A 25,566-nucleotide genomic window follows, 5' to 3' on the forward strand; every position below is an offset into this window, starting at 1 on the left:
CAGTTTCCCAACACCATTTATTGAAGAGATTATTCTTTCTCCATTGTATGTTCTTTGCTCCTTTGTCATAAATTAATTGTCCATTTATGTGTGGGTTTATTTCTGGGCTCTCAGTTATGTTCCATTGATATGTGTGTTTGTTTTTGTGCCAGTACCATAACTGTTTTGATTACTATAGCTTTGTAGTATAGTTTGAAATGAGGGCGCATGATACCTCTCGCTTTGTTCTTCTTTTTCAAGATTGTTTTGGCCATTTGGGAACTTTTGTGGTTCCACAGAAATTTTAGAATTATTTGTTCTAGTTCTGTGAAATATGCCATTGGAATTTCGATAGAGATTTCATTGATTCTATAGTTTGCTTTGGGTAGTATGGACATTTTAATAATATTAATTATTCCAATCCATGAACATGGAATATCTTTCCATTTCTTTGTGTTTTCTTCAGTTTCTTTCAGTAGTATGTCATAGGTTTCAATGTATACGTCTTTCACCTCCTTGGTTGAATTTATTCCTGGTATTTTATTCTTTTTGATGCAATCGTAAGTGAGATTGTTTTCTTAATTTCTCTTTCTGATAGCTCATTATTAGTGTATAGAAATGCAACAGATTTCTGTATATTAATTTTGTATTCTGCAACTTTACTGAATTCATTTATTAGTTCTAACAGTTTTTTGGTGGGGTCTTTATGGTTCTCTATATACAGTATCATGTCATCTGCAAATAATGACAGTTCTGATTTGGATGCCTTTTATTTCTTTTTTTCTTGCCTAGTTGCTCTGGCTAGAACTTCCTATACTATGTTCAATAAAAGTGATGAGAGTGGGCATACTTGTCTTGTTCCTGATCTCGGGAAAAAGCTTTTAGCTTTTCACCATTGAGTATGGTGTTAGCTGTGTGTTTGTCATATATGGCCTTTGTTATGTTGAGGCACATTCTCTTTATACCCACTCTGTTGAGAGTTTTAATCATAAATGGCTGTTGATTTTTTTTTTGAATATAATAGTGTTTATTTATTTTTACTTGTTGACAGTTTGCTTTATTTATTTATTTATGGCTGTGTTGGGTCTTCGTTTCTGTGCGAGGGCTTTCTCCAGTTGTGACAAGCGGGGGCCACTCTTCATCGCGGTGCGCGGGCCTCTCACTATCGCGGCCTCCCTTGTTGCAGAGCACAGGCTCCAGACGTGCAGGCTCAGTAATTGTGGCTCACGGGCCCAGCTGCTCCGCGGCATGTGGGATCTTCCCAGACCAGGGCTCGAACCTGTGTCCCCGGAATTGGCAGGCAGATTCTCGACCACTGTGCCACCAGGGAAGCCCATGGCTGTTGATTTTTGTCAGAAGCTTTTTCTGCATCTATTGAGATGATCATATGATTTTTATCCTCCATTTTGTTAACATGATATATCATGTTTATTGATTTATGGATGTTGAGCCATCTTTGCATGCCTGGAATAAATCCCACTTGATCACAGTGTATGATCCTTTTAATGTATTGTTGAATTCAGTTTGCTAATGTGTGTTTTTTTTTAAATTAATTAATTAATTTATGGCTGCGTTGGGTCTTCGTTGCTGTGTGCAGGTTCTCATTGCGGTGGCTTCTGTTGTTGCTGAGCACGGGCTCTAGGCACGCGGGCTTCAGTAGCTGCAGCTCAAAGGCTCTAGGGCACAGGCTCAGTAGTTGTGGCGCATGGGCTTAGTTGCTCCGTGGCATGTGGACCAGGGCTCGAACCCATGTCTCCTGCATTGGCAGACAGATTCTTAACCACTGCGCTACCAGGGAAGCCTGCTAATGTGTGTTGTTGAGGATTTTTGCCATCTGTGTTCATCAAGGATATTGGGCATCAGGCCTACTTTTAAATTGCTTATACTTATTAAAAACAAACTGGTATTATATATATGCATATGTTAATCCCAATCTCCAAATTTATCCCCCCCCCACCTTTTTGTCTTTGGTAACCATAAGTTTGTTTTCTACATCTGTGACTCTATTTCTGTTTTATAAATAAGTTCATTTGTACCATTTTTTTAGATTCCACATATAAGTGATATCATATGATATTTGTTTTTCTTTGTCTGATTTAACTTAGTATGATAATCTCTAGGTCTACTACTATATATGAAATCGATAACCAACAAGGATCGGCTGTATAGCACAGGGAGCTCTACTCAATATTCTGTAATAACCTATATGGGAAAAGAATCTAAAAAAGAATGTATATATGTACATATATAACTGATTCATTTTGCTATATACCTGAAACTAACACAATATTATAAATCAATTATATTACAGTAAGAAAAAGTAAAAACAAAACAAAACAAAAACCAAACTGCTTATAATTGTTTCTTATAAGTTATTTTGCCAAACAGTCAAAATTTAGTAAGGAATAAGTATGAATGAGATTCATAAGAATTTATTTTTTTGGTCAAATTAGCTTTTTGAAATATGATTAAATATAAGATTTAGGTTTCATTTCTCTTCACTTTACAGGACTTAATTTCCCCATAAACCAAAAGAAATACCACTTTATAGGCTATTGTCATAAGAGAGTTGCATCTTGATGATTTAATTTAGAAATATACAAAAGCCTGTAGAGTTCTAATAAATAAAAAATTTTGGTGTCCAATATATATATGTGATAAGTAGACAACAGAGGACTGTTTCTGTGGGATATTAGAATTTTCAACAGTAAATTTGCTCTCACCACTTCATCTCATGTTAGCATATTTATGTTCCTTCCCCCAACTCCCCCGCCCTGTCTCAACACATGAGGTACAACACTCACTGATTATTTCTACTGTGTGTTAGACATCTGAAACGGTGTGGTCTTGCAAAACTATGAGGCAGATTGGAATTCTTTATAGCATAAAGTTAGTGACATGTAGTTGCTTCAAATCATATCCACTATTCTGGTAACCAAAAGAAATGCAGTGAAATAATAAAGGTTGTTTCCTTGTTTATGAATAATTAAAGGTTCCCCCCAAACATTTCTAATTATTATTAGAAAATAATTTCTCTCGTTCAGCAGAGGAATTTGGGTTTGCAAAGTGTATATTGTTTTCCTGAAGGCCTATTGCTTGTGAAACATGTGCACATACCTGCATAAGAGCATATGTCCTTTAATTGTTAAAAAGAATCATGGAAGCAAAGACTTCATCAGATTAGCAGTGATGAGACCAGTTTAGCTATTCAACATGTTCTTGATGTTCTATTTTTTTTTAAATAAATTTTATTTATTTATTTATTTATCTTTGGCTGCGTTGGGTCTTTGTTGCTGGGTGTGGTGAGCGGGGGCTACTCTTTGTTGTGGTGCGCAGTCTTCTTATTGAGGTGGCTTTTCTTGTTGGGGAGCATGGGCTCTAGGCACGCAGGCTCAGTAGTTGTGGCTCACAGGCTCTAGAGCGCAGGCTCAGTAGTTGTGGCGCACGGGCTTATTTGCTCTGCGGCATGTGGGATCTTCCCGGACCAGGGCTCGAACCTGTGTCCCCTGCATTGGCAGGCGGACTCTTAACCACTGTGCTACCAGGGAAGTCCTTGATGTTCTATTTGTGATTATAGTGTTCGTCCATCTTTGTAGTCCAGGTATTCCCCAAGAAGGGGCCTCACCAGTATCTCCTTCCTGTGATTTACTCAGGCTTGAATGGAATGTACCTCAACTAGCCATTCATGTTTTCTGTTTATTTTCTCATTTGGGGACTACTCTCCATCCCTGCCTTTGGTTGTCTCAGGTGGAGAGCATCTTAGTTCTAAAGTATAATTAATGTCTCTCATGTGCACAGGAGGCACTCGAGGATGAAGTTACTCTCACCTCATTCTCCCTATTCTCCTCTCACTGCTGTTGCTTTTTGAAAACCATCCTCTATGTCACGTTTCACCAAAGTATGCTTTACTAGTCTGGGGAGATTTGTGATTGTATATCTCAACTCAAATAAAAGGAGCAAGTATGCAAGTGAATCCTAACAGGGACTGTCCAATCATTTTCTCACAAGTTTTAAGCAACGTGTTTCTAGACTCTTAAAAATAGAGTGCATATCACAAAACAGCTTATATCCAGTAAACTATCATTTAATCCAACCATACATTATGGAAGCTTGTTAAAAGCACTCCTCCTGTATTTTCCTCTTTCTGGGCCAAGGAGGGTGTGCATGTACAGGAAGAAGATGGGGACACGAGGAAGAGGGGAGTCTTTTCCTACTCTGTTCTTACACACTGAGCCTCCTGAACAGGAGTTGCTCATGAGTGTGGAGAGAAGTAGTAATATACGTCTGAGGACTTTTTTAATGTAAAGTTAAATTGTATCCAGCTGCTCCAGCTGTTTTCATTTTACATTTGAATGTTTACTATTTTACTGAAAGGGTAAGGCAGCTATTGAGTATTGCATGTATCATTCTAAAAAAGGAACTTTTTCTGTCCTTAATAGCTAGAGTACCAGAACTGTCCAGGAGGTCAGAGACCAAGACTATCTTATTCAACACTGAATTTCCAGAATCCACCCTGGTACTTGATACCTTGTAGGTGCTCAGTATATATTTAAGAGAATGAAGAATGATCATTGCTCTCCTAGTTGATAAAATAAATAATGATGCCTACATTGTAAGTTTGTAACATTGCGAAAAGCAAAACATTAATTTGCCTTTCATTGTGTTTGTGTAGGTATATGTATTATAAACAATATAATTAAAGCCTTTCAATTGTTGATTTGCTTATTTTATTTTTTTACTAAATTTTAAGATCTTGGAATCTGAGAAAATTTATAAGAGGAATATTTACAGCAGTTTTTCTGTTGCAGGGCAGTTTGAAAGATACATGAATTATAATGTTTTATTTTTTGAGGCCTTGTCCATATCAATTGTTTTGATCTAATTGACCAGACTATTTCCTAAACAGTTGACCCTTGAACAATGTGGGGTTAGGGATGCCAACCCCCTCGCACAGTCAAAAATCCAGGTATAACTTACAGTGGTTCCTTCTGTACATGGTTCTTCCATATCTGTGGTTCCTTGGTATCTGTGGTTCCAAATTTGAGGATTCAACCAACTGCGGATTGTGTAGTACTATACTGTTTACTCTTGAAAAAAATCTGCCTGTAAGTAGACCCACGCAGTTCAAACCCATGTTGTTCAAGGGTCAACTGTAGTTCAAAATTCAAAACAGAAAGGTTTCCTCCCATCTTTGACCCCTAGCCACCTAATCCCCCTCCTCACAGTTGATGTTATCAGTTTCTTGCATAGTTTTCCAGAAAGAATTTATGTTTTTACAATTCAACAGCTAATTTAAATCTATCTCTTTATGGAACTTTCTATATCAATTCATATAGAGTTTATTCATTCTTTTTTGTGGCTTCATGTTCTTTTGCATGAATCTACTACAATTTAAACAATTCCTTATTAATGAACATTTAAGTTATTGCCAATATTTTAGTGTTATAGACAATGACGACATGAGTAACTTTGTAAAAAATGTCATTCTATGCACAGGTTTTTCCTTAGAATAAATTCCTAGATGTAGAATTGTTATATGAAAATATATGCATTTATAATTTTGATAAATATTTTCCAAATTGCCTAAAGGATAGGTTTCAGTGATTTTTTTCTTAACAATTTGCCTGACTCAAACTATTATATAGGCTGATTTTTTATATTCTGTAGTCACACCATAGAAAATTGAATCCGACTGTCCTTAGGTGGAATAAGCAACCATGTTGATGGTGCAATTTAAGGAGCATTGCGTGTCCCACAGTCAAAATATCTGAAAGTCAGCAGCCTGTCATAATGTTATTTGGGGCAGTCCTTTCTATATGATAATCATACCCAACGCTTTGTTTTTTTTTTTTGGTTATAGTAATTAGTTACTAGTATTGATACCTTGATAAACTATAAAATGTCTCTCCAAAACTTTTGTTTTTCTTGTGTATATTTCTACCTTATCTACTGAAAGAGTGAAATGACAGCCCATGGCCTTTTTACTATAATAACCTGTGGAACATCCAAGTTACACAGAATATTGATATCACTATGAGGGGTGGGAGGGGGAGCAAGGGAGGAAAGGAGGGAAAGAGAAAGAGAAACTTAATTCTTCACAGGTTTGTTTGTTTTTTTGGTTAAAATGCCATGGAAAGTTCTAGATTTTAATGGAGATGTCATTGTAAATCTGCACAGTCATTGTTTGTGACTTGTTTCTGCTGACGGAGTTAGTTTTGTCTGGGCAGATGAATGTCATTCTGAAAAAAAGAGTATTGTTCTCTGTGGACACATGCTGACCCCCCGCCCTAAAACACTGAACATTAAACAGCAGAGCAGAACGCAGGCCCCACTAAAGAGTTGACAGTTAACTTAAAATTGATAATTTCTGTTGAGACTAAATAGTATGGTTGTAAATTGCGGTCATCTAGGAAGGATTTTTTTTTTCCTAAGGTTTATAGTATGTGTTAGCTCTTTTTCTTTGAAGAAGGTTGGTAATACCTCAGGAAAGTCACACACCACCTCAGAGGGTATGGGTGGAATGGGAATGAGGGGTGCAAGGAGAGTAAGGTAAGAGCAGGTGAAGCAGAAAGGGATTTCTATATAAAAATGTTAGGAACAGTTTTAAATTAGTCTTGGGTTGCAAATGAGAAATTAAGCATCATGGAAAACTCAAGAACATGAGCAAATATACAAGGCTTTGGATAGAATGAGATTATGAATTGAAGACTACTTTTCACTGCTCATTTCTATCACTAAATTCTAGTAACTCAGTGAAAAAACATTTTTTTCCCTTTCTTCTTGATAGTCTGTGTATGTTTGTTGTCAAATATGAAAAAAAAACTGATAGAAGAAGAAAGCTTTTGAGATCTGTGGTTTTGGTTTAGGTAAAGCTGCTCTACAAGCAGTTTCTTGTTGGGTCAACAAGCCTTGTGTGTTTTGGCATGGAACTGACAGTGCTAATGCCTAATCCATTCAGAATAACCCTTTCAGGGATGTTGAGATATCCAGGCGGTAAATTGACAGCAATAGAGGAGGATGAAATGTTAGGAGAACTAAATCAACCAGTAAGAAAAGTTGCAAAAACTGGATTCGCTGGTTTGTAGACTTGCAATTTTCTATCTAGATGGTTATTGGAATTTCTGTTATAATTTTCAGAGAATCGCTTTCTCTTGGGATAGTAATACACACTTATATCAACAAGGCAGCATGGTATAATGGAAAGTGTGGAACTTGGAAACCAGGCAGATCTGAGACTGAGTCCCATCTCTGCCACTTTTTAGCTGTATAAATTTAGACAAATTACTTCACATCTCCAAACTTGTTTCCTCACCTGTGATATGGAGGACAATAGTTGTAACTTGTAGTCTTTATAGGGACTAAATAGGGTAATTTACGTTAACCGTCTTCCACAATGCCTGCACTGTCAATATAATAGGACTCCTTAAGAGGTAGTCCTCCCTCAGCTGTCTTCTTCCTGACTCCAGAGATATAGGCAATTGAAGTTTTAATAAGTATGTATGTATATGTGTTCCAGAAAGGATTTAAGGTGGTTATAACTTGGTGATTGGACCCAGTGGTTTCCTAATAAAATTTGAGAATGAGGAAGTTAATTTTCCCTTTTCATGAGAGACATTTTAAGGCTAATAACATTTACTTTTTCTTTCTTCCATTCTGTGCATTATATTTGACGATCTTTGGGATAAGTGGTCTAACAACATATTGGCAAATTGCACAACAGTGTACTAAGTGTCAGTAATGGTAAATTTTATGTGTGTTGTATCACAATAAAAGAGAGGAAAGAAAACTATAGAAATAGATATTGTTCTTCCTTAAAAAATATTCACAAAGCCAGTGGTTCTGGATAAATAGCATTTATTCATCCACTGCTTTATAGTTAAAGCACACAGCTGAAACAAATTTTTAAAAAATGGCTGAAGAGTTTGGATTGTGAAGAATTTCTTTAAAAACTTATTTATTACAAAGGTATTTATCACAGAATTATTTATAATAATGAAAAGATTGAAAGCAATCTAAATGGCTTATATTAGAAAAATGAGTAGCAACAGTAATAATTAAAAGTTATTGAACACTTACTATGGCATAAAAATCAAATATCCAGGCAGGGTCATGTAAGCAAGAATAAGAATATGAGTAGCGATCCTCACAGACTAGCGGACCAGAAAGTGGTTGGGGCAGGATAAAGGGTGATATCCCAGGGGCAATAATATACTTTTAAGTATTTAACATGGATTAACTCATTTAATCCTAATAATAAAACTATGATGTAGGTAGTACTATTATTCACATTTTACAGATGAGGCCCAGTGATGTTAGTAAATTGCCCAAATTCACACTGCTGGGAAGTGGCCGAACAGGATTCCTACTTAGGCATGTGAGTTTGTGCCCAAATTTGAGGTATTGAGATAATGTAATATTTTGCAACCTTAAAATGCTGCATAAGACATTTTTGATGACACAAAAATGATTGTGATATAACAAAGCAAAATAAATGTAGGGTAAAAATTGAATGTGAAATAAATTCTCAACTTTGATAAAAATCTATGGAAGAAACACTGAAAGAATGTTTATGATGGTTGTCTCTGGAAGAGTAGAACTATGATTATTTTCTCTTGTATATATGCTTTGATACCTTATTTCTTCAGTTAATTTACATTCACTTTATATTCAGAAAAAAAATAATTACAGTAGCATCTCATTTACTTAGCATTTGTATGAATCTCTAAATTATTCCACATAGGACTTCCCCGGTGGCGCAGTGGTTGATAGTCCGCCTGCCAATGCAGGGGACACGGGTTTCATATTCTAACTTACACAGCATCTATTTATGGGAATGTGTTCTTTAGGCAAAGACATAGGGAGTCTCAAAACACTTCATTTTAAATAATTACCTTTGCTAGAATAATAATCTTCACTGTTCTAAAACACTATTGTATCTTAGAATTATTTAGTTTAATTAATTTAAAAAGTGCAATATGTGTTCCTTGCTGAAAAATCAGGAAATATAGTTAAGTAAAAAGAAAGTAGAAAAGACCCATCCGTCTAGAGACCACCATTTTAACGTTTCTCTCTCTCTATTAGGTTTTTACATTTATTTATATAAATGTGACTGCTTCACATTTATATTCTTTTTTTTTTTTTTGTTGTTGTTGTTGTTGTTGTTTTTTTGGTGGTACGCGGGCCTCTCACTGTTGTGGCCTCTCCCGCTGCGGAGCACAGGCTCTGGACGTGCAGGCTCAGTGGCCATGGCTCACGGGCCCAGCTGCTCCGCGGCATATGGGATCTTCCGGGACCGGGGCATGAGCCCGTGTCCCCTGCATCGGCAGGTGGACTCTCAACCACTGTGCCACCAGGGAAGTCCCGCATTTATATTCTTATTATTCTATTCACATTATATATTATTCTTGAACTTCCCTTTTTCATATTAGTATTTCACTAACATCTTTCTGTGTCATACAGAAAGTACATACAGATCTTCTAAAAGTTCCAGATTTGGACTGAGACAGTTATATGTTTTGGGGCCGCTTAACCTAAGTTTTAGCCCTATCATGTTTAAAATGAGAATTCTAATTATAGCTACATCAAGGCATTGTTGAAAGGATTGAATGAGATATTGCGTTTAACTCAGAATTTTGCCAGTGGAACTCAGCAGAGGTTAATTTTAATACTATCCATCTTAACAGCTGTATAGTATTCCATTATATGGAAGCACCATGATCTATTGAATCATTTACTTACTGATGGACATTTAGTGTCCCCTCTTTTATGTGCAATTATAAACACAAAATGCCACACTGAACATCCTTTTACACACATAATTGACAATGTATACAATTATTTCCTTGGCATAAACTCTTGTAAATGGAATTGCTGGGGTACAGGGTATCTACATTTTAAATGTACATGTTAATGGATTTCTCCCTAAGAGATGCTGTAGCCATCTGAACTCCCCCAACCATTTTTCTTTCAGTTTTTCTTAGTGTTATTTGCTATATAGAAGTTTGTTGCTGTTATTTTGTCATAAAGTTAAAGCTGTCAGAAATTTCCTTTATAGTTTCTGGCTTTTACTTAACCTTAGCAAGGTTAAATAAATATTTTCATATAATTCCTTTTAGTAATTTTATAGCTTAAAAAAGTCACAGCTAAGAAACATAAGAAATATATTTTTGCTTTGCCTATTTTCTCCCCTTTGAGGTTTGGAGAGTGATTTAGACTACAGAAAACTACAATGTAAGAGTGAACATCATCATAACTGGAGACCCAGGGGATACAGATTTCTAGAACACACACTATTTAATTATGGAAGCTTTACGGTGTACTTTGCCATCTGGTAGAAAAAGACCTTTCTCAAATTTCTTAACATCTTTTAGACTATTATCACACATTGATTCTTCCAAGTAAACTTTAGAATTACTGTCTAAGGTTAAAAATGGTATTAGGGTTCTTATTTTGTTTATATTAAATTTATACATTTACTTGGAAAGAATCTGTATATCATTTTGAATCTTCTCAATCAGAAAAATGGTATATCTTTTCATTTATAAAAATCTGCTCTTGTGTTCTTTAGTAGAATTTTAGAGTTGTCTTTATACATATTTTTCTCTTTTCCTAATATTATTTTGTTCCCATTTAAGAAAAGGTTTGATTGAAATATTAACTATAATAAATGTTCCCAGAGTGAATTGGTTTTACACACACACACACAGTTGTTGTGCTAAGTAGGGCTAGCAGAAGGCATTAGAACTTTATCTCACAGTCATTGGAAAAAAGCTGTTTCTAGATCCGTTCATCATTGGAGTAGAGTTCAAAATTCTGTGTCCCATGGGAAAATAGATATTGTTTAATATCTTGGCTATCTTTAACATTGATTTATGTGAAAATATTGGTTTCAAGTCACTTGTAAATAATAGACCTTCTCTTAATGATCTTTCTTTAATCAGAGGAGATTTGGAATAGGATTATCAATGTGTAATTAGCCATATTAAAGGTATTCCCATGAGACCAATTGATTAATGTCTCAATATTTCATTGTATCACATATATATTATAGAAAAGCAACAAATGCTACTTGTGGGTTATGGCATTATCAATGTGACTTCATTTCTTATTTATAAAATTTAATATTTTCTAAAATATTTCAAAAATGTTTCAAAATACCACCAGAACATAAATCCCCTTTATCCCACATTTCATCCTTCTTCCCAAGGCATTTCTGGATGGAATGAGTCCCTAATACCACCAAATCTCAAGATGGTTCCCTGTATTCTTGATGTTGCTATTGTTTCTTATCATCATGAGTAAAATTATAAAGTCCATATTCTTTCTGGAGACCCACTGTGGAACTAAGGTCACCTTAGATTCAACAAATCCTTATTCGAAGAGTATGTAGAGACTAAGTTATAGTTCTGTCCAGAGCCCAGGACCTGGATATCCAGAGTTGACTGGAACAAACTCGTACTATTTTTCTGACTAGGGACTGAATTGCTTCTCTCTCAACTAGGGTTGTTTGGAGCCTCATAGGTAGTGTCTGGCTAGGAGAGGCTGCCCTTGGGATAACCATGGACTCCCTGAACCTTATGGTGGCTTCAGATACTTTATTTGAATGGGATCAGAATTCACAGCAGCCTAGAAATCACTGCAAACTGAGGCCAAACTAAAGCAAGTTGGAAATCCAAGAGAATAGTCCATAGAAAGGTCATTGTTTGGAACTTCTAGCAACTCTCAAAGGTTCGATTGGCTCCCGTTTGCTGGTTCATGGGCCCTCCTGGGAAATCTTTAAGAATTAACATGGTTTTAAAGAGGTGGTAAAGTTGAGATAAAAATGTCAATAAGAGAAGCAAAACAGAAAGTGAGGCGCATTAGGAATTAAATTTGATTTTTTTTTTTTTGCCTCTCACCATGAATTTAAAATTGGGAGTTACTATTTAGTGAATTTCAAGAATAATCCAGGTATTAGGGATTTGAAGGAGATGCAGTTTCTTTTGTTTATTATGGAGTTCAATTCAAGTTCTGTTAAATCTATAAAAATCAATGTAAAGTATATGTATTATGTGACAGTTCCATCTAAAGTATCTTGTATAGAATATAGGGCAAATACAATGGAGCGGCCAAGCACATGTAATTTACCCTACAAATCTAAAGCACTTTCACATTGATTTTTTTGCAGTTTTTTAGCCCCCAGTCACTGAATAGAGAAAAAATAGCTTACTTTCATAGTGTGGTGATACTTATGGCTACAAAACATTCATCTTAGTGCCCTCTAATTCAGGACTATCTTTTTGTTACCTTTCTTGATGGGCTTTTTTAGGTCATTTAAAAAATACTTGTCTTCTCTAAAATGTTATGACAAGAAAATAAAATGGTTTTTAAAATGTTCTGATTTGTTGATTAATTTTGCCCCTAAAATTACATTATACTAGTGTTGTTTTTAATGCTTTAACTATTTCCAAATGCAATTATCTTGAAATAACTTTGAATAGAAAATTGTATATAACTGAAAAGACAGGCTTTCATAATGTATTAAAGTACCTAATTTAGTAACTAAGGATGAAAAGGACACACAAAAACCATCTTTAAGACTGTAATTATAAGTTAAGTCACTATTAAAATGACATGCATATATATTTCCAGTTTAAAATAATTAAAGCTTTTTTTCCCCCAAATGCTTTCACTCACAAGAGGAGACAGTTGTGAACTTACGAGTTCATATATACACAAAAATGTTCCATGGGTTTACCTACCATACATAACAAAAAAGGATCTATCTGTATTGTTTAGAGCAGTATAAACAAGAGATATTTGATTCCCTGCACCTCACCACCTTCACCAAATGCACATTTGCTTACATTTTAACCAGGGTAGCCAACTGTGAAATACAGTCAGATTAATATTTGAAAATCCGAATAATAATAGTAGAGTGACAATACTTAAACATAACCAAGCCTTAGGGATGTTGTATGTCTCTAGCTGTAGCTGCCCCCTCCCATTTTATTTACTCATAAGTATCATTAATACCAAAGATATATAACCTTTGGTGCCAATATGTCACTTTCTCTCTTCAAGTCTTTAGTAGTTGCATGCTTATCTATTTCAGTCAAATGTATTTCTTATCAAAAAAAGAGTGAGAGACCTGACAATACAGTGTTATCGAATTTTTTCAGCTGAGACCCACATGTCATTCAGCATTCAGACATGCTTGCGCTTGATTGATGGATGGGTTTGTGACAAATAACACTAGGATCAACAGCTTTGCACCTTTTCCCCCATCAGAGACCAGAGTAAAGCATAACTCTATAACAATAGTGGGATTAGGGATGCATTAGCTCTCCATCGACCAAAACCATCCATTCCCATCAATACTTTGCACGTAATAACCTGAAGCTATGATAAGGAAACAAAAGAAGGAGAAAAGGGACAGGAGAAAACAAATCAATAAAAGAAGGGAATGTCTGAAAGATGCACTGTCCAAATGAAGATTTTTTTTCCTGCATTGCTGGGCTAATGTCCCTGAATGTGGAAACAATACCTCACCCAGAGTTTTGATGGGGGAGCAGATTGGCACTTTGTTTAAACACAGGTTTGGCATCTGCAGATTGATATTTAGACTAGTTTTTTTTTTTTCAGGGCAAAAGAAGCATTATAGTATTTACTGTGTCCCTAAAATTGCTCTTAAAGAAAAGGGGTGTTTTCACCTGAATGATTGAGACTCTGTGGGGCCAGTTTGGGGATAATTGGAACATGCTCCTGTGTGGACACAGTTTTAATGTCCAGATGCTTAGCAGAGTCACAAACATTCCCTTAAATATGGGTTAGTATGAAGAATCTTAATTAACCAATTTACCAAGAGTCACACAAAGCATTTTTTTTCTCTTACCAGACACAGACTAATGCCCCTTTTATGAAAACTGTCCTAGAAGAGTCTTACTTTTCTAGGTAGTTTATTTTTTTGTAAAATCTTTCCACATAAAAATGTATCTTCATTCTCAATTCATAGAATATTTTGATGATAATTTCATCATTTTCCCCATAAACAATGGACCGTTAAGCTTATTTATTCAGGTTTTTTGTTCCTTTTCTTTAGAGAGCTTTTGATTTTTGTATTACCTATCATATTTGTCCTAATTTACAATTTATTCTAATTGGCCATTGAGTGGGCCAGTATGGTTTTCTCCTGGTGAGGATGAACATTAGTGATATTTGTTCAGAAGAAGAGGTGTGAAAGGAGGAAAAGCCCAAGTTCTAATTGTGGAGCCACTGATCTTGGGAAAGGCACTTCATCATTTTGCTTCAGTTTTCACACTTAGAATAAGAAGAGAATTATATTGTCTAATTCATCATTATCATCATCGACACCATCATTATTAATATTATCATTATTCTACATTGACGTGCTGTAGTGCTTCATTTTTTTAAAGTTTGCAAAGTGTTGAGAAGAAAAAGCCATTTAGTTCCATTCTCTTTTTCTAGTTCTGTGGGAAGATGGATGTCCGTTCCCTTTATTTTAGGAAAAGTAGAAGGAAAAGAGAGAAACTGCCCCATATCCAAACAAATGTGTACAAAATTCTTAGGATAGTTGAAGTTGCTTCCAAACTATAGACCATGGAATCCAAGAGATTAAAAGAATTTCCAGAATAAAAAAAATTTAGGGATGTTCTACTGTCTTATTTGTAGAATAAATTCTAGTTTTATTCCTTGAGCTCAAATCTTATTTCAGGCAGTAAGTCAATTATGTGTGGTTATGAAATCCACTGTATGTGTAAAGGCAGATTTGGCTTGTATTATTGAAGGTCATGGGTATAGTAGTCAGGAAATGCAGTGATGTTTCTATAATTATAAAGAGAACAACTGCATTTTAATTATGATTTTGGAAGTTTTCTTTGGGCCTAAAATAGTTAAAATTATTAAAGCCACATATATCTGACATTACAGGTCATATAGCATTTTATATATATATCATCATAGCTGACACTTTCTCTGAAAATTTCTGTCTGAACTGAAAACCTTTTAGGTAACAAACCTGATTAAAGGCATATGGTCCAATTTTTTGGACCCCAAATTTGACCTATTTTATAATTGGTAAAATCCAGTGGGTATTTTCTTTCAGATCCTAATACAAGGCCAATCTTGGGGCACTCCAAGTAAGTGATTTTGTGGGGCACCTCTGCTGAAGATGAATGAGCCCCCAACATCCAATTCTGATACCTGTGACTGGGTTTGTTTCATCCTCAATAAGACCACTCACTACTTGCACATCTGTTCCCTTAAAATTTAAAGCAGATGCTGGCCTCTAACTCTAGCCATCTTTATAACCATATAGAGGAAGAGTGCCAGGGTTTTCCAGAGGCCCAGTGTCTTAATATAAAAGGACATTAATAAGCCCAGTCTATGTTTTAATATAAGTGGGAGCATGACCTCTGTTACTGTTATAAAATATATAGTATGTGGCTGATTGATATCTTTTCTTTACTACATAGTCAACTTTCAAGGTTTCTGTGAAAGCTTTTTTAAGCACTCTTACATCTATGACACTCTACAGAACTCTCTAATTTTGTTCCATTTAAGGTTCCGTAAGTGAAGATGCAAGGTTCACATATATATGCATATATATGAACCCAAGCAGGACAAAGCAATCCCCCCTACTTGGCAGGTATATATGTAAATCTTGGATGATGTTTGAATATTTATTACTATATTATCTATTTCCTTTGTATATATCTTCCAGGACAGAGTAAATTCCTGGAGACAATGTTTGTGTCTTGTCCAGGACTCATTGTACACAACCAAATATAGTGCATGTAGGCATTCTAGAAATATTAATTATATGGAAAGGAATATCAAATGTATTCATGAGCATAAATATACACACATTTCTAATGGGATTAAAAATCACAAATAATTATAATGTTTTTGGACAATTCATACTAAAAAGCAAAGCATGCAGCATAATGTTAAATGGAAAGGTCTATTTTTCTGTCATTCTAGAACTTAGTAACAGTCCAAAGACAAAGTATATGATGATAACTAGAGTCATCATTATAAAATTTATACCAGTTTGCTTAATTGAAACTATGTATACTAACTCAGGTTATACCTGAATAAAAACATAACATATTAAAGCCTAATGTAAAACACTGTGACTAGAATATAAAGTAGATATTCTCAAAAGTTGAAAAGTTTTTTCTTCTCTTCTTTGCCAAGTGCCACATCTCTTCCTGGTTTCTTTCATATTCAGAAAGGATCAGAGATACTCTAAAACTAGGCTCCTCTAACTAGTGCTTGCCTGCCTGCCACCTGTTTTCCTAAGTAAAACTTCACTGTAACATAGCCATGCCCATTTTTTAATGGATTTTCTATGACTGATTTTGTATTACAAGAGCTGAGTTGAGTAGCTAGGACAGATACTATATGTTATAGGTTGAAATGTGTTCTCCCCTCCCCACCAAACCCATATGTTGAAGTCCTAACCCCCAGTATTTCAGAACGTGACCTTATTTGGGGAAATAGGGTCATTGCATATGTAATCATTTAAATTAGGATGGAGTCACACTGGAGGAGAATGGGCCCCAATCCAATATGACTGGTATCCTTATAAAAAGGGGAAAGTTGGACAGAAACATGTACACAGGAAGAACACCATGTGAAGATGACAGCGGAGATAAGGGTAATGCAGCCAAGGAATGCCAAAGATTGCCAGCAAACCACCAAAAGCCAGGGATAAGACATGAGACAGATTCTTGCAGCCCTCTGAAGGAACCAACTCTGTGGACACCATGATCTTAACTTCTAGCCTCCAGAATTGTGAGACAATACTTTTCTGTTGTTTAAGCCACCTAGTTTGTGGTACTTTGTTACAGCTGCCCTAGCAAACTAATATACTGTATAACTCACAAAGCCTATAATATTTACTAATGGCTATTTACAGAAAAAGTTTGCCCACTCCTCCTGTAAGACTCTGGCTTAATCTCGGTGGAATTAGAAGTAAGAATTAGTCATAGGTGACTTGATGGTGGGATACGGATCACTCTTCCTGAGGGCTTTTTGCTGGCTTCAGAAAAGATTAGAAATGATGCTTGTTGATTTTGCTTGTAGACATGTTTTAAAAGACACACACACACACACACACACACAAACACACAGGTTCAAGTCTCTGACTATCCTAACTTTCTATGAGGAAGTATCTATAGAAGATAGTGAAGAAATTGACTAAATGATTAAAAATTAATTTAACCTGAATCTGTGAGGTCAACAAGGGTCATTTGACTGGATTTAGACTTTTCAGATCTGAATGCTGTTCAACTTAGCTGTTTGTGAAGGCCCAACTTCGGTCTTAGCAAAACACTGCCTGGTAGTTTGAAGCTCCTAAACAATCAAAAACCTTTTTATGAGAAATGTCAATGATTTGTCAGTGGAACACAAAACTTGTGGTTTACATTTCCTTTGAAATGTGCATGAGGATAGAATTAAAGAACTGGTTGCTTGGCGAAGGTCACCGTTTGGCAAGAGGATGCTTGGTTTTGCTGATCCCATCCCTATTTGGAAAGCAGATGGAGACATTCTGGCTACCTCAAAAAACATCTCAGTCCTTTAGTTTGTAATTAATGAACAGAAAGGAGAAGCCAATTTTGGATCCTAAGGGGAAAAATCATCAAATGCTTAAGGATTAAAAATATTTTATGTAATTCAAGAGAGAATATCTACGCCTTTTTCCTCAGAATCAATACTTATTTTCAAACATGTTATTGACCCATGACCAAAATGACAAAAGAAACTAAGTTAAAGGAAGATCCCTGGAGAGTTTTCTTGTCCTAGATAAAGAGCCTTTGTGGCAATTAGAATAGGTGTTCTCTAGACTCTGGTTCCTCAAAGTGAGGTCTGCAGACCAGCAGCATCAGCATCACCTAGAAGCCTGTTAGAAACACAGAATCTCAACCTGCACCTTGGACCTAACAGATGGGTCCTCATTTTAACAATATCTCCAGGTGATTCATAAGCACATTAAAATTTGAGAAGCAATGGTCTTTGTTTCTGAACTGTTGAAACATAGACCAGTGAGACAAATTTTAACCACTTCTCCATTCCCATTGCATGATATAAAAGTGTTTACAGCTTGGATTTTCTCTCCCCCAGGCCCTTTCCCTCATCCTTGAGGTCCTTGTTAGAGAATTGGGCTCTTATCACGTGTTAGTCACTTTTCTAATTGCTTTACATATATTGAATTATTTAATCCTTGAAACGAACTTATGAAGTAGCACTATTAACCTCCAAATTTGACAGATGAGGAAACTGAGGCACACAGGAATAACTTGCTGAAAGTTAGACAGCTTGTACATGATGAAGCCTGGGTTCAAACAAAACCACTAATCACTACACTGAATTGCATCTCAGTACAATGTAGACTGTGAAAACCCTGTTCTAAGTAGTATCCATTGAAAAGTAATAGTAAGGAAGACACCATTTCACAGAAATGACAAGGGAGTCCTAAAATATATTGCAAGTAAGAGAGGCATCTTGGGTCATGAACTATTTTTTTTTTTTGAACTTAAAAAGTATAGTTATTTTTAATATTTTTGTACTACCATCTGTATTTTTTCCCTTTATTATTTTTTAAATTGAAGTATAGTTGATTTACAATGTGTTAATTTCTGCTGTACAGCAAAGTGATTCAGTTATACATATACATTCTTTTTTCAATATTCTTTTCCATTATGGTTTATCATAGGATACTGATATACAATAGGACCTTGTTGTTCATCCATTCTATATATAAAAGCTCACATCTGCTAACCCCAACCTCCTACTCCATCCCTTCCCCAACCCCCTCCCCCTTGGCAACTACCAGTCTGTTCTCTATGTCTGTAATTCTGTTTCTGTTTCATAGATAGGTTCATTTGTGTCATATTTTAGATTTCACATGTAAGTGGTATCACATAGTATTTATCTTTCTCTTTCTGACTTCACTTAGTATGATAATCTCTAGTTGCACCCTTATTGCTGCAAACTGCATTATTTCGTTCTTTTTTATGGCCGAGTAATAGTCCACTGTATATATGTACCACATCTTTTTTTTTTTTTTTTTTAACATCTTTATTGGGGTATAATTGCTTTACAATGGTGTGTTAGTTTCTGCTTTATAACAAAGTGAATCAGTTATACATATACATATGTTCCCATATCTCTTCCCTCTTGCGTCTCCCTCCCTCCCACCCTCCCTATCCCACCCCTCCAGGCTGTCACAAAGCACCGAGCCAATATCCCTGTGCCATGCGGCTGCTTCCCTCTAGTTATCTACCTTACTACGTTTGTTAGTGTGTATATGTCCATGACTCTCTCTCGCCCCGTCACAGCTCACCCTTCCCCCTCCCCATAACCTCAAGTCCGTTCTCTAGGAGGTCTGCGTCTTTATTCCTGCCTTACCCCTAGGTTCTTCATGACATTTTTTTTTTCTTAAATTCCATATATATGTGTTAGCAGACGGTATTTGTCTTTTTCTTTCTGACTTACTTCACTCTGTATGACAGACTCTAGGTCTACCCACCTCATTACAAATAGCTCAATTTCGTTTCTTTTTATGGCTGAGTAATATTCCATTGTATATATGTGCCACATCTTCTTTATCCATTCATCGGTCGATGGACATTTAGGTTGTTTCCATGTCTTGGCTATTGTGAATAGTGCTGCTATGAACATAGGGGTACATGTACATTTTTGAATTATAGTTTTGTCTAGATATATGCACAGGAGTGGGATTGCTGGATCATATGGTAATTCTATTTTTAGTTTTCTGAGGAACCTCCATACTGTTTTCCACAGTGGCTGCACCAACTTACATTCCCACCAACAGTGTAGGAGAGTTCCCTTTTTGCCACACCCTCTCTGGCATTTGTTATTTGTGGACTTTTAAATGATGGCCATTCTGACCGGTGTGAATTGGTACCTCATTGTAGTTTTGATTTGCATTTCTCTGATCGTCAGTGATGTTGAGCATCTTATGAACTATTATACTTAAGTATAATAGAATCAGCCCAAATCAGTAGGTAGAATCCTAACATGTGTTAAAAATAGAGGCAGATGGGCTTCCCTGGTGGCGCAGTGGTTGAGAGTCCGCCTGCCGATGCAGGGGACATGGGTTCGTGCCCCGGTCCGGGAAGATCCCACATGACGCGGAGCGGCTGGGCCCGTGAGCCATGGCCTCTGAGCCTGCGTATCCGGAGCCTGTTGCTCCGTAACGGGAGAGGCCACAGCAGTGAGAGGCCCGCGTACCGCAAAAAAAAAAAAAAAAAAAAAAAAAATAGAGGCAGAGACTGTAACTTACAGAGTTCATGCTGCTCACAATTCCAAGTAAATTTATTTTGACAGATTGGAAAAACCTGGTCTTATATTCATTTCAGTTATACTGCTGCAGATGTAATTCTGTCTTCATATTGTTCCTGTAAAATGCCAAGTCCCAAATCCTTTGGTTTGTCTAAATATATTTGGATACCCTGAGGGTACTTTATGGCATGGTACTCAGGGTTCATTTTGTGAGACTGTTCTATGGAACTAGTTCCCACCATATTCTAGGCTTACATGGGTACAGAGGACTCAGAAGTTCTTCTGGGTCATTTTCCGGTGAAATCAAGGAGCTGTGGCCTTGGTTTAATCAGTTTTCTCCATCCAAGTCCTTGCTCTATTCAATAAAATCATTCCACCCTCCGTGTGCCCCCCAAAAGAAATGATATCACATACATGTTAATGGAAACCCATCCACAAACTCATTGCCTCCCTCAGAGAAATTAATTTCAAATATTAGCAAGCAGATAGAGGTATATTTGTATGTGTTTGGGAGGGTTCTCCCATTGTACTCTAAGCTGTTCTGGTCATGTGAGAAGTAGGGGTAGAGGGGATTGCTTGAGGAGGTTAACTTCCTGCTCTCCTGAGGAGGATAAGCTTCCTGTCTATTCTCTGAGATCTGCTGGCCCTCAGCACAATTCAGCATCACTGGGAGATGTAAAGTGGTGGTGTAGTACAAAGAGCACTGCATTAGGATTTTGAAGACCCAGTCCCAGCTATGTCACTTCCTAGCTATGTAAATTTGGGTGAGTTATTTTGACCATACTGGAAACAGGGGTTAATGTTTGTTACCTAAGGATCTTTGTGAGAATTAAATGAGGTCTCTCGTGTGAAAGCCCCAGCATGATGCCTGCTACATTGTAAGTACTCAGTATGTGTTCATTTTTTCCCCTTTCTTGCAGCTGCCATCTTGGGACTTGCGGTCCAGTCGAGCATAAGTTGACACAACTGGTGAGTTCTCCCCTCTGTCCTCCACCCCTTTAATTCATCCCGTCAGTCTCCCCCTCCAAGATTCCTGGAGAACATAGAGCCCGTTTTCAGTGTACTGCTCTGGCTTTGGTTTCTCCTTACCCCAGTTCCTGTAGTATGACCCTTATAACTGACATCAGTCCCGTGGCCAAGAGTCTCAGCTGCGTTGAGTCCTGCACTCCCAGCAAGCTTGGCAGGAGCTAGATGATCAGTAGAGAGCTAAACCAGTGAGGACCAAAGAACTTGGGTGCCAGTGGCTTGGGTTCTATGCATGTATGTGTTTTAGGGAGAAACTATTGATTATTAGTAATAAAACATAACAGTTTTATGGAGTACTTATCATATGCCACATGCTATACACTCCTTTCCTCATTCATCATAGCAGCTTTGCAAGATAGGTATTATTACCACCACTTTGCAAATGAGAAAACTGAGGCTCTGGGAAGTTAAGTAACTTGCTTAAAGTAATACAGTTAGCAAGTGCTGTGGCAGAGAAAATGCTGTGTATTCACGCACTATTATTTCTAACTGGGCAAGTAGGAAGTTGGTATTTACCAGCCTCCCTTGTAATTCGGTTCGAGTCGTGTGACTGTGTTTTAGCTAATGGAATTGGATGGAAGTGACATAAGTCATTTCCAGGACTGGTTCCCTCCACGTTCTGCTTTCCCTACAAAGATGACTGTGGGAAGCATGCATTAGATAGCAGAGCTACAGGATAAAGGAAGGCCACCCAGCCCTTATCAGACCTATGACATGAGCAAGAACGAATCTTATCAAAGATTTTGGGGGTTAATTGAGTGACAGACTGGGTTTTGGAGCCAAGTTGTTGGGACACCAAAATTCTAACACACTGTGCTGTAGTCTCTTGATATTGACACTAATGACAGACATTAGAGAGTGAACAAAATTTGAACAGAGAGAGAGAGAAAAGCTAAAAATGTGCTTTGGTTATGAAAAAATAATACTGATTACAATTATTCAAGTGAATTACCACATAATTACCACTCAAAAAATAATGACTAACTATTGGTAAGCTTTATTTCATTTCAGAGTTTATTCTCTATATTTAAAGTTGTGATCAAAAAGTTAAAAGCCACGCCCAATCTCAGTGCTTAGAGATACTTGTTTGATGGCCATAGTTGTTCTAGGCACAACAGTCATGTTCACAACTATAAAAAATTAGAATAATATAGGTTACAAGTGAACAAATGTTAGAAGCAGGCCATCCATTTTAAAATTCTTAATCATAACGGGTACAGGTTGACCTATAGTATACTGAATTTTAAGCCATAACAAGATATTGTACGGACACCCCAGAGGCTGTTGGAAGCAACCTCAGACTTATTTGATTTTTTTTTTCCAATCATGTGTTTGCTGATAGGTAGACTAGTTTTATCATTTGGGTCATATGATTACAAATACCTCAAAGGCACTGTTTGTGTGTTATATGTTTTATATCACATATAAACATATATTTATATATAAGCCTCTAATAGAATTATAACAGTTACCGTCTTGAAAAGTAAATTGATTAGAATATTCTCCTTTAGTATCAGAAAACTGAGACCTTTTTAAGGAACTTAAACACAAGAAGGGTGTATTTTCAATAATAGCAAATTTACAAAGCATTCTCTATAGACAGCTCTCATTTCATTTTCACAACAACCCTAGGAGGAAATGGAGGCCACAGAGAGGTTAAGTAACTTGTCCAATGTTACACAGCTTGTAAACTGAAGAGCCAAGATTTGAACTCAGCCAGTTTAGCTCAGAATCTATGCTCTTTAACCATTCTGTGCATTCTGTTGCCTCTCTACAACACTGCTGTAGTGCTAGCCACGGGCCAGGAGCTGGTGAAGCGTGCTCACTCTTTATTCCTCTTTTTGTCTGCAGACAACTTAATCTGACAAATCAGTGTGGACTTTCACAAACCTTTATTTTGATCATGTTTCAGATTTATATACCCTTAGGGTCAATATCTTGCTGCCAGAGAAATTAGAGGAAATTTGATGAACAATTCAGTAGGCAGACTATTCCAACACTAGGATTTTGCAAAGAAACTAACTTCCAGTTTTGGCAAACAAAAATTATGACTAAAGGACAGGAAAATGCCAGAGATTATGAAAAATCATACTGTACAACATTAATGGGTATTATTTATTGAGAGTCTTCTGTGGGCCAGGTTCTAGGTTTTATATCATTATTTATATCTCAGAACAACTCTATGAAGTATATATTACTTAATTGAATCTCAAATGTCATAGATTGTAAATTCCACAATTTATGTACTAGTAAGAAAAAAAAGCTTTAAACCAAGACAGATCATCTATTCTAAGATGTATTCTGATATCAGAGATGTTAAAATGTGAAAGAATATGCATCTTAACTCTGATGAAATACGATATGAATCCCCACATTACAGATGAGGAAACAGACTTCATGAGGTTATGTTGCCAAAGATCACATATGGTTAGCCAGGGGTAGACCCAGGGCTCACATTCATGTGGGTCTAAATTGAAGCCCATGCTCTTAACCATTTGATGGCATGTGTCTCACTTTGTGTTTATGCCTCAGGAAGTGAAATTAAATATCTCTTTGTTATTAAGTTGATCATCAGTATGCTGCAGACTGGTAACTTAAATCTCAAGGTGACTTTTCAAGATCTGATCACTCATTAAGGCCAAATAGGCCAAGAAATAGAAACCAATCTCTACTTCATTTACAGCTATGTAGACAGCGTCAACATTACAGCTTTCAAGTGATAATTTCTGTCTCTTGTCCTGGAATCATCATTTTAGCTTATAATGAAAAAGAACATTTTTTTATACAAAATCAGATCTTTCTTTCCGAAGACATTGCTTGGTCTGCTGTTCAGTTCACAAACAAAGTACAATTTCTCTACTTTTAATAACTCAAGATGTTTCATAACTATGTCATGGTTTGAGCTTTGAGAACAAGCAAACAAGACCACACGAAGCTTGAAGCACAGAGCAATTTCATAAAAATATTTTTAACAATAAAGACCCACAAGACAGAAAAACAGAAAACGCATACATACTTGACTGAGAATCCCAGTTTTTTTTTTCCAGGAGGCGACAGCAGCTTTAAACATTGCCTTCCTCCTATATAGGACAATACATGTACAGTATATAACTTCAGTTCCTGTTCTAAAAGCACTATGAGCCATTGTTTTACGATTGTCTCTTGAGGCTGAAGGAAAATGTTATTTGTAGTCTGAAAGAATAGGTTTTAATATAGGCATTTAATTTTCTTTCCATATACTCCCTGATTAAAACAAGGTTTGCCCCATATTCTTTTTTTTTTTAAGTCCTCTTTACCCACATTAACAAAACAACATACTGACTATGGCCGTGACTTTGACTTTGACTGCCTTAAGTTTAGATAGAACTTGGTTCTATCTCTCACGCTGTGTCCAGGCATTGAGTGAAATTTGGTTACATTGACAAAATTTAATTTTTAGTTATAAAAAGAGTATTTGTCCCCCATCTTAAACTGAATGGTGATACAGTTTATTGATATATTTAGTTGTTTTTGAAAAATATTTTTTTGTTTATCTATTTATGTAGGCTGCACTGGGTCTTAGTTGTAGCACATGGGATCTTTTAGTTGTGGCATGCGGACTCTTAGTTGTGGCATGAAGGCGGGATCTAGTTCCCTGACCAGGAATTAAACATGGGCCCCCTGCGCTGGGAGCACAGAGTCCTACCCACTGGGCCACAGGGAAGTCCCTATTTAGTTGTTTTTAAAATTAGTTGATAAGAATATAAAAAGAATATACTGCTCCTTAGCAATTACTGAAATAAGCAAAACATTTAAATCCACAAGGGCCCTGAACAGTCAAACAAACAAATAAAGAAAAAATATATATATATATACACACACACATATATAAAAATATAAATTCAGTTTACAAAAGTGGAGATTTGGAGCATTGAAAGTTATTGCTGTCACTCATGATAGTATTATTATTGTTTCTAGGCTACAGAAATAATATGCTCTTTATTTTAAAAAATCCCCAAAATATAGACAAATACAAGGAAGAAAGTGAAAACATCCTAAATCCAACTTCTGAGATTGTTATAGTTTGGAGAGATTAGGAAATTGCAAGAGAGTGGCAGTTTGGATTCAAATCCAGGTTTAACTATAAACCATATGATTTTTTTTTAAACCATACTGTGTTACCTTTCCATTATCACTTTATACTCACTGGGAGCTAGATCAACAAGTGTACTTTGATTTGAAGAGGGCTGAATATGGAATATTCTAATAAGA

General features: G+C 36.3%; 2 long non-coding RNA genes across 3 annotated transcripts in view; one reads left to right on the forward strand and one right to left on the reverse strand.

Annotated features, from left to right (window-relative positions):
• LOC132424180 (uncharacterized) overlaps nucleotides 1-25,566 on the reverse strand; it is a 119,142-nt gene that overhangs the window by 70,744 nt on the left and 22,832 nt on the right. The window lies entirely within an intron of this gene.
• LOC132424181 (uncharacterized) overlaps nucleotides 1-25,566 on the forward strand; it is a 217,415-nt gene that overhangs the window by 24,925 nt on the left and 166,924 nt on the right. The window contains exon 2 of the long non-coding RNA XR_009519176.1: nucleotides 21,210-21,258. This is a non-coding gene — a long non-coding RNA (uncharacterized lncRNA). The remainder of the gene's footprint in view (nucleotides 1-21,209; nucleotides 21,259-25,566) is intronic.

The sequence above is a fragment of the Delphinus delphis genome, chromosome 4 (assembly GCF_949987515.2).
Source record: "Delphinus delphis chromosome 4, mDelDel1.2, whole genome shotgun sequence".
In the NCBI taxonomy this organism is placed as follows: domain Eukaryota; kingdom Metazoa; phylum Chordata; class Mammalia; order Artiodactyla; family Delphinidae; genus Delphinus; species Delphinus delphis.